The sequence below is a fragment of the Leptodactylus fuscus genome, chromosome 4 (genome assembly GCF_031893055.1).
Source record: "Leptodactylus fuscus isolate aLepFus1 chromosome 4, aLepFus1.hap2, whole genome shotgun sequence".
Taxonomy (NCBI): Eukaryota; Metazoa; Chordata; class Amphibia; order Anura; family Leptodactylidae; genus Leptodactylus; species Leptodactylus fuscus.
Window position 1 is genome coordinate 105288574 of NC_134268.1, and position 12061 is coordinate 105300634.

The window sequence follows — 12061 nt, forward strand, 5'->3', positions numbered from 1 at the left end:
GCTGTAAATACGAAGCCCGTAAAAGTAGCGCAAACTCTTCCTTTTCTAATTCCACCTCATTCTGCTTTTTCCCAAGCTTCTCAGTACATCGTGTGGAATATTAAAGTGGACCTTTCAGCACCTCCAACAAGTCCAGGCTCTGCACCTATGATTCTGGTACAATTGTAATGTTTTCTCTAGCCCTCTCATTCCTGGCTTATCAATGCTGTTAGTTTTGGTGCCTGATATGCCATTTAGGCTCTGTACTGTCAATAGGGCAGTGTCAGGCTAGAGCAGACAACACTGGTTGCCTCTGATTGGAGCTTTGAATCATGGCCCATTGCCTGACACTGCCCTTCTGACATTACAGAGCTGAAATAACACATCAGGCATCAAAACTAACTGTGCTTGTTTTTCAGGAATAGTAGGCTCTAGAGGAACAATTCCAACTGTCCTGGAATCAGTGGAGCTATTCACAGATGCTAAGAACCAGAATTGCTGGAGGTGGTGAAAGGTTCCCTTTAAATGGTACTTTATAAATTATGATTTGTCCTGCAAAAAATTAAACCCTCAATATGGCTCTGTGAATAGAAAAATGATGACTTTTGGGGAGTAGAAAATGAAAATCTAAAAATGGCTGCAGCAAGAAGGGTTTAAAAACCAAGGAGGTTGGGCAAATTGAGGAAGTAGCAGGTATTGCTAAGATCTGTAAATCATCACATTTTTAAGCACCTTTCTCCACGCCTTGGCATGTGGGAGGAGCATACAAGACAGATTAAAAGTGAAGTTTTGTTAGTAGCATGAAATCAGATGATTGTGTGATGCCTCCTGATCGTCAATATGAAGTTATCGCTACTTGTCACACACTGAGAGGGACAGAATCCTTGAACTGAGAAACCTTTATCATTCTGTGCCGAGGCTAAGATATTTGTACTGTACAACGTGTGCACGAGTGGTTGGGAGGACAATGATAAACTAGAATGACAGCAAGAGTTGTGCAGAACCAAATCTTTTGTATGGACAGATCATCAAATCGTAAGAAAGGTGCATGGCAAGTGATCTACTCTGTACTGGGCATGGTCCATTGACCTCACGGACTATCGCAAGTCTGCGATGGAGGCTAGAAAAGTGGTCTATCCTCTTCAGCGATGAATCCACCCTTTTTCAATAATACAATGATAGCTAGAGATTGGTTTTCAGATCGCAACTCCATGAAGAGGCCTTCGCAAGGGAGCATCACACTGGTCCTACTCCTAGGGTTATACCTGATGTTCTCGGCTCTACCTCATAGTGGGAGGTATCACTCAGTCTGCATTGTAAAATCATGGAAGACCCCTTTAAATGGTACGTTTGATTGATCTATTTTCTTTCTAGTCAGGCTATTTTAATTCAAGCCTTTTCTTTACATTCTTGTGTACATTAAACATTCTGTAGAAAATCTATTACAGTGACGCTGGGCTTTTAGCTTGACCTACATGCTGCTTATGGTCCTATTACTGATTATGTTCGGTACAGACTTTGAATAGTATTAATCATACCAGGGCTTTGAAGGCAGTTGAAGATTAAATTGAAATGTCGGATTATCATAATCTTTTTATTCATTAGTACTCTTCTTTGGTTTCTTTATCATCTTTGAATTTCCAGTATTATTTTTTACCCTTAAGGTTCCAAGGCATGTCTCAGCAAGAAAGTTTAGAGCAGTTACTTTCTTAAATTACACACTGAATTGGTTTGATAGCTACTGTAAGGAATTGTAAATCTGTCTTTGTAATGTTCTTTTTCTCCTGCTTTCACTTATTTTTCATTTCATTTTTATTCTATTACATTACTCAAGTTCTCATGAAATGTTGAAATATATACAGGATCTTACTGGACAGTATAAGCCTTCATATGTGGTGTCCTATAAGTTTAACTGCCCCCTATAGCCTCATAATAGCTGCAGCACACATTACAGGATGGGATCTTGTACAATAAAGAGCAGTCTCCTCATTACTACTGCTGCTACTGTTATTACATGTAGTTCTCCCAGGAGTAACTGTAAAATAGAAAACAATAGGGCACTGGACTGCAAATACAGGACATAATGCAGCTAAACAGATCCCTGATAAAGAAATCTATGAGATCAGACAGGAAAGCTTCTTGCTGTCTATGACATCCCATCTGTAATAACACGAGTAGCCAGAGGTACATGCAAATACATAAGTAGACTTTTCTTATATTTGTAAGCTGTAAAATGCTCTCCGTCCAGTATGTAGATAGGGAAAGCTGTTTCAGGCGTGTGTGGAGGCTGTGAGGAGAATCAGCCCATCTATATTCCCTGTGTGTAGAGACTACAGACCCTCCATCTTGTCTTACTGTGAACTTGTCTTATTTCACAGTGATAACTAAAGATAAAAAATGACAGTGTACAGTAAAATAGGTAGAAGGTAGACACCTAGTGGTGGGAGGGTTTTTAGGCAGAAAACAGCAACATTTTAAAATAAAGTTAATTTTTGTCTAGAATCAAATGCTGTAATAAATGAGTTACTAAAACATTAGTGACCATTTAAGGAACAAATTCTGTAGCTTTTTGGAAGCAAGCAAGTCAGCGATGATATAATACCGCACATCTATGAGGACATGAACTCTTTAATTTTGTTAACTGACAAAAGTTAACTATTAACACTTCTATTTCTTAAAGCATTCTTACTTTGCAGCAGAAAGGTCTTCTTTAAGTGAAATCTAAATCACACCAATATCTGGTGTGACTGCACTTTGGAGGAGACGTCCTGTAAGTGATGATATCATCTCAAAATCGAGTCTGTATTGGATTAAATGAAGTGACAGAATAATTTGAGCAAGACTACATATACAAAAGATCTGTGCTTAGTTCTTCAAGATGTTTGGAACAACCTCCCTGCTGAGTTCCCTGTGCCTTCAAAACAGCACCAATTGTTCTAGGTATACTTGCAGAGTGTGGTCACACCAAATATTGATTTGGTTTAGATTTCTCTTCTGTTTTTTCTATTTACATTTTTTCATTGATTAAAAAATTGCCTTTATATTTTAAAGCATTATTTCTTCTGCTGTTCTAAGTAGACAATCTACTAACCTTATTTTACTTGTGGGCAATTAAATATCAACTCCTATCCCTATTCTATTTTTATTATTTTCTTTAACCCACTATGAATCATTTTTAACAAATTTTCTATACTTTTAAAATTTAAAGCATTTTGTCTTTTTCAGCACTTTTTTTTGTCTATTGTTCTATACAATCTCCTAACGTTATTTTACTTGAGGGCAACCAAATAATGTCTTTTATCACTTTATTTATTTATTTTAACCCACTGAGTATTTTTTTAATTTATAACACAATTTCTATACTCCTAGAAACATAATAATTTATGTACATATATATTTTTTTAATCTATGGACAATAAAAGTTATGTTTTAACATTGTACCATGATCACCTCTCACTTGCTGTTTCTTCACCTGTCTAAAACATTTGCACAGTACTGTATGTGAATGGAGATCGGGTTTGTAGTCACCTTGTAGGGCTTTAGAAAGCGCTTCTACTTTTGTATTCCGCCACAGATTTTTCGTTGCTTAGGTATAAGTAATATTATGTTCCAGTGTTATTACTACAACATAGGGCAGTATGTTGTTATCTGGACAGTATACTTTACAAGATTTATGATTTGCATTAGAGGTGTTGCGAAATCACATACATAGTGTAGTAAAGGTTTTGTTTCATGAAAATAACTTCATTGCAGCTATTAAACTTGTCAGTCATCTGAGGGCACATCTACAAGAGTTATGTTAATCTTGTACTAGAAATGCATGTGTTTTTTAACGTTTGCTGTAGCACAGAAATGCATCCAGAACTGCATACAGTTTCCTATCAAGGCCCTGACAAAGACATTATGGCATAAAACAACCATAAGCCAAGACTGGTACTGGGTGACGTCCTTCCTATGAGTTTTCTGGCTATAGCTTCCTGCACCACCTGATTCATAGGAGACTGAACGTACCTATGTATTATAGTTTCTGTTATGATATTCGCACAGATGTTATTAAGTGTGGTTATTGATGTGGTTTGTCCACATAGCCAAGACAACTCATGTAAATGTACCCTAAAGAGGTTAATACCTGCGTGGCAATGATTCTCATGATAATAAAACGTTGTCAAGTGCAGCCTGTCAGATTCCAGCTTGGAGAAAGAAGTAGTCTGACTGCTTTCTATGGGTAACTCTGACACTTCTGTTAACATACTTATCATGAAGGCCAATTGTATGCAACACCGCACTTACCCATGTCTTTTTTTTACGCGCTCACTACCTAACAGGGCATCTTGAGGCTGCTCTAGTTTAAGGGAGCCTGTCCCTTTAAAATAAGGCTAAGAGCAGAATATTAGTAAATATGATCCGTGTTGTTTCAAGCATTTTGCTGCCAAGCTATCATTATGTAATTACAGCAGACAAAATAAATGCAACTTTGCAGAGGAAAACAAACATTCTTAACTTAGAAGCAAATTCACGTCAGGACATTACTTCGCTGCCCATGGCAGTGCGAATACAACATGCAACTATGTCATCGCCAGCAAACATATCTTAGGTCACCTGCTGCTCAGTATAACCTGCCACAGCCACTCCTATCAGGGACTATAGTCATTGGAAGGAATGGTGAATTGTTTATCAATAGCAGATTGAATAAGCTCTAGATTTATAAGCAACATTAAGAGTTAATGTGTAACAACATGTTAGTATAAAAAGCCTTTTCATTTGTAATAATTAATAAAGTACACTATTTAAAGCAATGCAGTTGTCACCCCTGGGTGGCTGTGGCATTAGGAGTGATTTATTAAAAACGAATCCCCTCATTGCTGGTTCTGCTTTCTGATATGATTGGCTATAATAAGCGCTGTCACATTGCTAATAAGACACGTATCAATTATCTGTAATCTGCAAAGGACTCTGCAAGTGTTACATTTCCCTGTGACATCACAACAAAGGGACATATTCACCATTGAAGTGTAATGCATAGATATATTAGAGTGAGAAACACACCTTGGTACCCACTAAGCAAAGCCCAGGCTTCTGGAGCAGGCCATGGTCTCACCAATAGTCAGTGCCAATGAGACATCTGGATGTGTGTGATCATCTTAGTGTTGCAGAATCCCCACTACTTGTTGCATGGTGCAGATATTGTATGAGCTACACATCTATTTATCACATAGCAGCATCGGCAGGAAGAGAGACTTTGCTTTACAAAAGTTGCATAGAAATCTCATGAAATTTGCCTATACATGTAAATCAATGTATTCATAGGTACTCAAATTGCTATGTGACTGTTGCTGTCACAGCTGCCTTGCTACCTAAAATCTGTTTGTGTAAGGCTGGACGTAAAGTACATTGTAGAATGGAAATTCTCTATTAAACAAGACTAATTCCAGATTCTGCCTACAGACTCATACTGTGAATTGTACTTTAGCTTTTTAAGAGGATCATATTTCCGCGTGTAAAAAATTAATGCAGTACGGATGGTGGTTAACCAAGAAAATTATTACTTAACCTTCAGACTCTCTGACTGTCTGACCTAAATGTTCCTGCCAGAAATGTGATGAATTAGATGTATGTTTCTAGGAAGTAAACTGGACTTATCAATGAGTTTTCTAATCTCACCCTAAATGAGAAGTACTTTGAGTTCTTTGTTAGTACATGTGGTTTGCAAGCTGTTTCCTTTGTAAAGGATAACACATGGATTTGTTCTGCCACACCAATTATTACATAAGGCAGAAGTACCAGATATACTCCCTATTTGCTATATCATGGTGACCCACATAAGTCATTTATGGATCCTAAATTGCAGCTTTAAATTCCAGGAATAAATTCTGCCAAATTGTTGGTGATTTGGGGACTTTACGGAGTTTGTAACTAGAGCTACTAATGGCATGTTCACATAAAGTTAGGCTTTGATAATTACGATGGAATAAATCTTCAATTTTCTTACCATTGAGAGAAAACTATAAAGTAGATGATACAAGAAAAAAAAATGTAGCAAACTGTAAGAAAACACAAGCACTCATAAGCCAGAAAAATGAACTTGGTAAAAAAAATGTGTGAATTAATAATGAACAGAAAGGCGTATGAAACAGTTGCTCTTAAAATGCAAAAACAGCCACAATGCGTTACATGGCACTGAATTCCACCGTGACCCAAATATTGGAGCAATTCAACGTATTCCAAAAATGTATTTTATAGGGATTTTCTATTACAATTTTGTTTAGCAAAAATTCCTTGTTTCAGCAAGGCAGCTAATCGGACTGTGTTCAAGTTGCCATAATATGCCCAATGTCTTAAAGGGATCCTATCATAGAAACCCTTTTTTTATGAGTAACACGAAAGGCTTAAGAAAGGCTATTCTTCTCCTACTTTTCATTGTCTTCTCCACGCTGCCATTCCGTAGGAATCCCAGTTCTTATCAGTATGTAAATTAGTTATCTCGCAGCACTGGGGGTGGGCCCCAGCACTCAAACAGTACTGGGGCCGTCCCCAATGCTGCCAGAGAACTCTCTCCAGCGCTGCCTCCATCTTCATCAGCAGCGTCCTCTTCCTCTTCTTCTTCTGGCGGTGGCTTGTAACTTCTAAGCCTCGGGCCTTGAGCAGAGCAGTCTGTGCATGCCCACAGGCCACAAGAAAATGTCCGCTTACAATACTGCGCAGGCGGCGATTTATTATTTAAATATGCATTTTATGCAAGGTATTGCAATGTATTGTTCTAAAAAAAAAAGTTTCCTCTCAGAAATATTCCATTTATATGTGTGCAATATTACACTCTGGCGTTCATAATATACAGTATAGGTCTGTGCATGTCATAGGCTGTAAGTTTTGCATGCCCAATATAATAAAGTACAGTTCCACTGTATCCTCAGTGAAAGAAGCTGGATATAGGTTTTCATTCTGTTTCTCAGGACAAATTCTACCATTGGCATCAGTATTTATAACAGTTGAAGCTAGCCATATTACTGTCTTCAAGCACTGAAGGTAAAATAAAATGATGTAAGTTCATTAAGGATACAGCAGAACCTGTACTGTATTCTACTGAACATGCTTTACAAACAGAGCGTCACATGAATGACATGCACAGGCCAATTCATTTTGAACACTATAGGATGCTATTGCAAGAAGGCAGTTGCAATATTAGTTATTAGATTATTAGATTACTATTTTACAAAATGAATCTAAAATAGATTCAGTTTACTTACTGCCATTTGTATATATAACTCAGCTCCGTTAAGTCAGAGCTGGGAGTATGTATGATTTAGATCCAGGTATTCCTCCTATAGATATTTATCACTCATCCTTAGGATAGATCATGAACATCAGATTGGTCCCACACTTACACTCCCACAAATCACAATGTACACTACACAGTTTACAGAGCCTGTAACGGACAGCCCATTCACTTGTATGCACTGTATATGAATGCCAACTGTAATACATTGTAATTCATGATACAGCTATAGAGCAGTGGTTAGTAGGGGATTCTGGGAAATCCTTTAGATGATTTGATTTTGAGCTTAGCCTAAGGTAATATTTCCAGAGAAATTGTTCATGCAAGGAGAAATGGAGCACAAATATCAAGGTTAATTCATCTTATGATGTAAGAAAAAGTAATGTCAGTATTGGAAAAAAAAAACCGTAAAATAGTGTAATGTATACATTCAGATAAAATGAGGCGAGTCACACGACTCACGAGAACCCAGACACAGCATGACTGAAACCGTGTGCTTCACAGCTGACCTGCTCCGGCTGCACACACTCACTGTGTCTGGTTATGAAGCCACTTCCAGCAGGTTCTTTTTGGATGTGACTTCTCTGTGGTTGTCAAGTTGTGTAGTATTTGTCATGAACAGCTTGTCTGAAGTTGCCAACTAAATGTTCAGCTTCTTCTCCAGCAGAATTAAATTATTATTTTGCGTCACTATCATCTTGGTGCCAAGGAAACAAAAATCTTTTTTTTTCCTATAAAATCTATTGTCTGCTGGGGTTGTGCTGTAAGCTGAAATACATTAGAATTATCTTTATCTTGTATAAATAAAGGAAAGATTAAGGTCAGATTTTAGAAATGCATTTGTACTGCTGATCTTATTTAGTCTGTGTTTGGCTTTAGGCATTTCTTGTTTCCTCTTTTCTCTTATTTAATGAGCTGTATTACTGCTTGGTACATATCTGCCTTCTACGTCTTTCAGATTCCTTGTGACACAGAACACATTAGTAATGTGTCATTGTCATGATTAGAGGGCATTATTTTTGACAGTTCTTTATATATTGTATGCATTTTTGGATTAATCTATCTTTTCAGCCTGGGTTATTGTATGCAAAGAAATGAAGGATTTCTAAAAGTATATTATTTGTATAAATTTAGTATTGTTTCTCCCATTATTTGATTTATGTGTTAAGTCTTTTCCACCTAATTTCTCTCTGTATAAAAGATGCCACCCACTGATTTCTTTTTAATATCCAGAGGGCAGACCTACACTAAAAAAACAATATTTTCCAGGCAGGGCAGCACTGAACCACAGGAAGCCAATTACAGTGAAATCTAGGTGGTGTTTCCTTTTCAGAGAGTAATCCTAGGAATATGGCCCAGCCCTTTATTGTCTTATATATTAAGTGTCACTTTTCTTGGTAAATCTGATGACCTTTGATGCCTAAGCTATATTTATCCACAGCTAACCAGTGATGGTACAATTATCACTTTAAGCAATTTGTGTTGTGATTCAATGGTTTATATCAGTGGCGTAACTAGGAACGGCAGGGCCCCGTGGCGAACTTTTGACATGAGCCTGTGTGCTCTATTATGTCCCATAGTGGCCCCTGCACACAGTATTATGCCCAATAGTGGCCCCTGCACACAGTATTATGCCCACTTGTGGACACCCATGAACAATTATTATACTGTGGGGTTTTTTCAGACCCCAGAGTATAATAATTGGACACTGAGAGAGATACAAACGTCCAGAAGTAGGCCTGAACCTGCCCGGAGTGTGGAAAGGTAAGTAACATGGTTTTTTATGTTCTCCTACCTTTCCTGGACCAGGGGGGGAGGGGGGGATTTCAGATAATAATATATTAATGATGTTTGTGGGGTCTGTGGCGTCACTTACCGATCCCAGCCCGTGCCAGGATCGGTAAGTAAATAGGGCCCGTTACCGGCAACGGAGAAAAAAAAACACAGCGGTAGCGGCTGTCACCAGGCCCCTAATGTCCCGGGCCCTGTTGCAGCTGCTACCCCTGTAGTTACGCCACTGGTTTATATGGTTGGTGAGAGGTGATCATAGTCTCAAAACTACTCAATGGTGTGTCCCTATTCTCATTCACAAACCTGCCATGTAATATCTTTTTCTTCTGACCATCAGAGATCCTCCATGGAGCAACCCATTCCTTGGGGGTCCTAAATAAATATTATTATGTTTTGTATGAGTGTATAAAAGCTCTGTCCCCATGCGGAATCGAACGATGGAGACCCAAACACTAGCATCAGGAGACAAGGAATAAACACCCATCACTTGTACGAGGTGTTGTACCTGCTTCCACCTGTCACACAGATTTATATAGAAGAAAAGGGATTGTGATACAAATGACTAAGTTGTGTAGTTTAGCCCCTACTGTGTCGCCATCTGCTTGGCACAATATGGAAATGAAGCTGTCTCCAATGTTGCTAGGAATTTGCATATTATGACTGGATTACAAATGTTAAATGAGGTCTTTAAAAGTGAACCCAGACACTTAATTACATTGATTTATTTCATATGATTGATTATTATTTATGGTTGAGTTATTTAGCAGCTTTTACTTTTTAACCTTTCTGTATGAGATTGCATTGTAGTATATACAGCTATTCATCTATACGTATTGTTTGCCTGGGTATTTATACTTGCTTTGCTGTTCTTGGCGCTCCCATTAAATTGAATGGAACATGCCGAGTGTTGTACTTCTACAGAACCCGGCATTCCAAAGGTTGTTGACCCTGTTGTAAGAGCATACAAGCTTTGCGAAGCCACCTAATAAAGTGTAACTTATTGATGAGAAGAGCCTCAAAGGGAGTCTGTCAATTGCAAAAACGCCTCCAAAACTAATAGTGCTGTGTAGGGGCCTTTAGTGGGAGCACAAACTTACCTTTTTGGCCACAAACCGATGAAAAAGGTAATCATCTTATCATGGACATGCAAACCAACCTGCAAGAGCAGGGGCACTATGGTAGACTTGGCAGCAGACTGATCTGCCATTCACAGCTATAGAGGCATCATTTGGCAGAGCACTTGCAGCTGTCAGTGGATGGGATAGCAGGCCCACCCCACTGCACTTGCAGGCTGATATGTTTCTGCGTCTATTAAAGGCCCCTACACTAACAAGTTCAAACAGGGGCCATTACTACAAGTAATAAGAGGAGGACAGAGGAGCCTCTTAAAGAAGTTCCAGGTCTGTGAGAGACAGAAATCTTGCTTGTTTGTAGGTGACCAAATACTTATTTTCCACCATAATTTGCAAATAAATTCTTTCCAAATTAGACAATGTGATTTTCTGGATTTGTATTCTCATTTTGTCTCACTTAGTTGAGATCTACCTATGATGTTAATTACAGGTCTCTCTCATCTTTTCAAGTGGGAGAACTTGCACAATTGGTGGCTGACTACTTTTTTTCCCCACTGTACAATATTTTCCAGGTTACATCCTCAATATATAGATATAGATGATTCTTAATAAATGAGTGCAGTCATTTTGGCTGAGTAGGAGAGATAACGTTGTAGTCTCTAGAATAGTAGTAGGCTGTAAAGGCTGTAGTCTCCAAGCTTCTATTGTGAATGGTAAAGGCTGCAGTATCATGGGTCTGTGTGTGGTCTGTTTTACACATGAACAGCACACAGACCAAAAGTATTCACATCTTAATTAGTCCTAAGTAATATTTGTAATATACGTATGTTAAGGTTTTTAATTTCCCTTAAAAATATAGCTCCCTTTAGTATCTAGGATATTGTTGGCATTACTGTGTACATAACCCGTTGTCTAGGGCAGGATCAGTTCATGTCTCACAATGTCTTTGTCTTTCATGAGAATTTTGCAGTCAATCTTGTTGAGGTTGAGTAATTTTCTCACGATAGAGTTGCTATGGTTTGGTATAGTGAGAAGAACAATGGGTAACGTAAATTATGTCACCAAAGGGAAGCTCTGAATTTGATGTCATAAAGACTCTCTCAGAATGTTCGTTTTATAAGCTGGTTTCACCAACCTCAATCTTGAAAAAGCAAAATGGTAGCCAATATTGTTTTCAATGAACTATCCTTGTCAACTGTCTATCTATCTATCTATCTATCTATCTATCTATCTATCTATCTATCTATCTATCTATCTATATTTTTATATAAGTACATATATTGATTGAGATATACAGATGTAACCAGAACAGTTGAAACTCCAGGGCCCAAATGCAGAATCGATAATGGGGACCCTACCTACTCTACGTTATGTATAATAATAGCAGGGCCTGGTACCTACTGCACTGCTGTACCCCTATAGCTATGCACCAGGATGTAGCAAAGTTTACCTCTTATAATGACACAAACTATTTTGGCCTCCATGAAGAGGCATACTTTTTTTTTTATCCCTGTCTTCTGAGAGCCATAACTTTATTATTTTCCATTGACATACCCATATCATGGTTTGATTTTGCTGACACAAGTTGTATTTTTAAATGCAACTATTTTGGAGTATATTTAATGCATTAAAAAAAAAAAACTTAATGATTTTTTATGTCGCTCACCTTACAGTATAAATGACATGCTAACTTTATTCTGTGACTAAATGCAATTACCACAATGAGGTATTATAAAGAGGTTTTTACAATTTACTATTTTTGCACAAAAATTTTGTCGAGAGAAAAGTCCTGCAAACAAAATTTCTCTTTCTGTGTGTAAATTTTATGGTTTATTGGGTCTATTAGAGCATGTGATCCAAGTGTGACCCCCTTTGAGCTCCTAATGTTTGCGTTGTGGGAAGGAGATCACTGTACCTGGCTGTCACCCACTTCCTATATATATGC

General features: G+C 37.9%; 1 protein-coding gene across 1 annotated transcript in view; it reads left to right on the plus strand.

Annotated features, from left to right (window-relative positions):
* BCL2 (BCL2 apoptosis regulator) overlaps nucleotides 1-12061 on the plus strand; it is a 139597-nt gene that overhangs the window by 109136 nt on the left and 18400 nt on the right. The gene's annotated exons all lie outside the window — the stretch shown is intronic.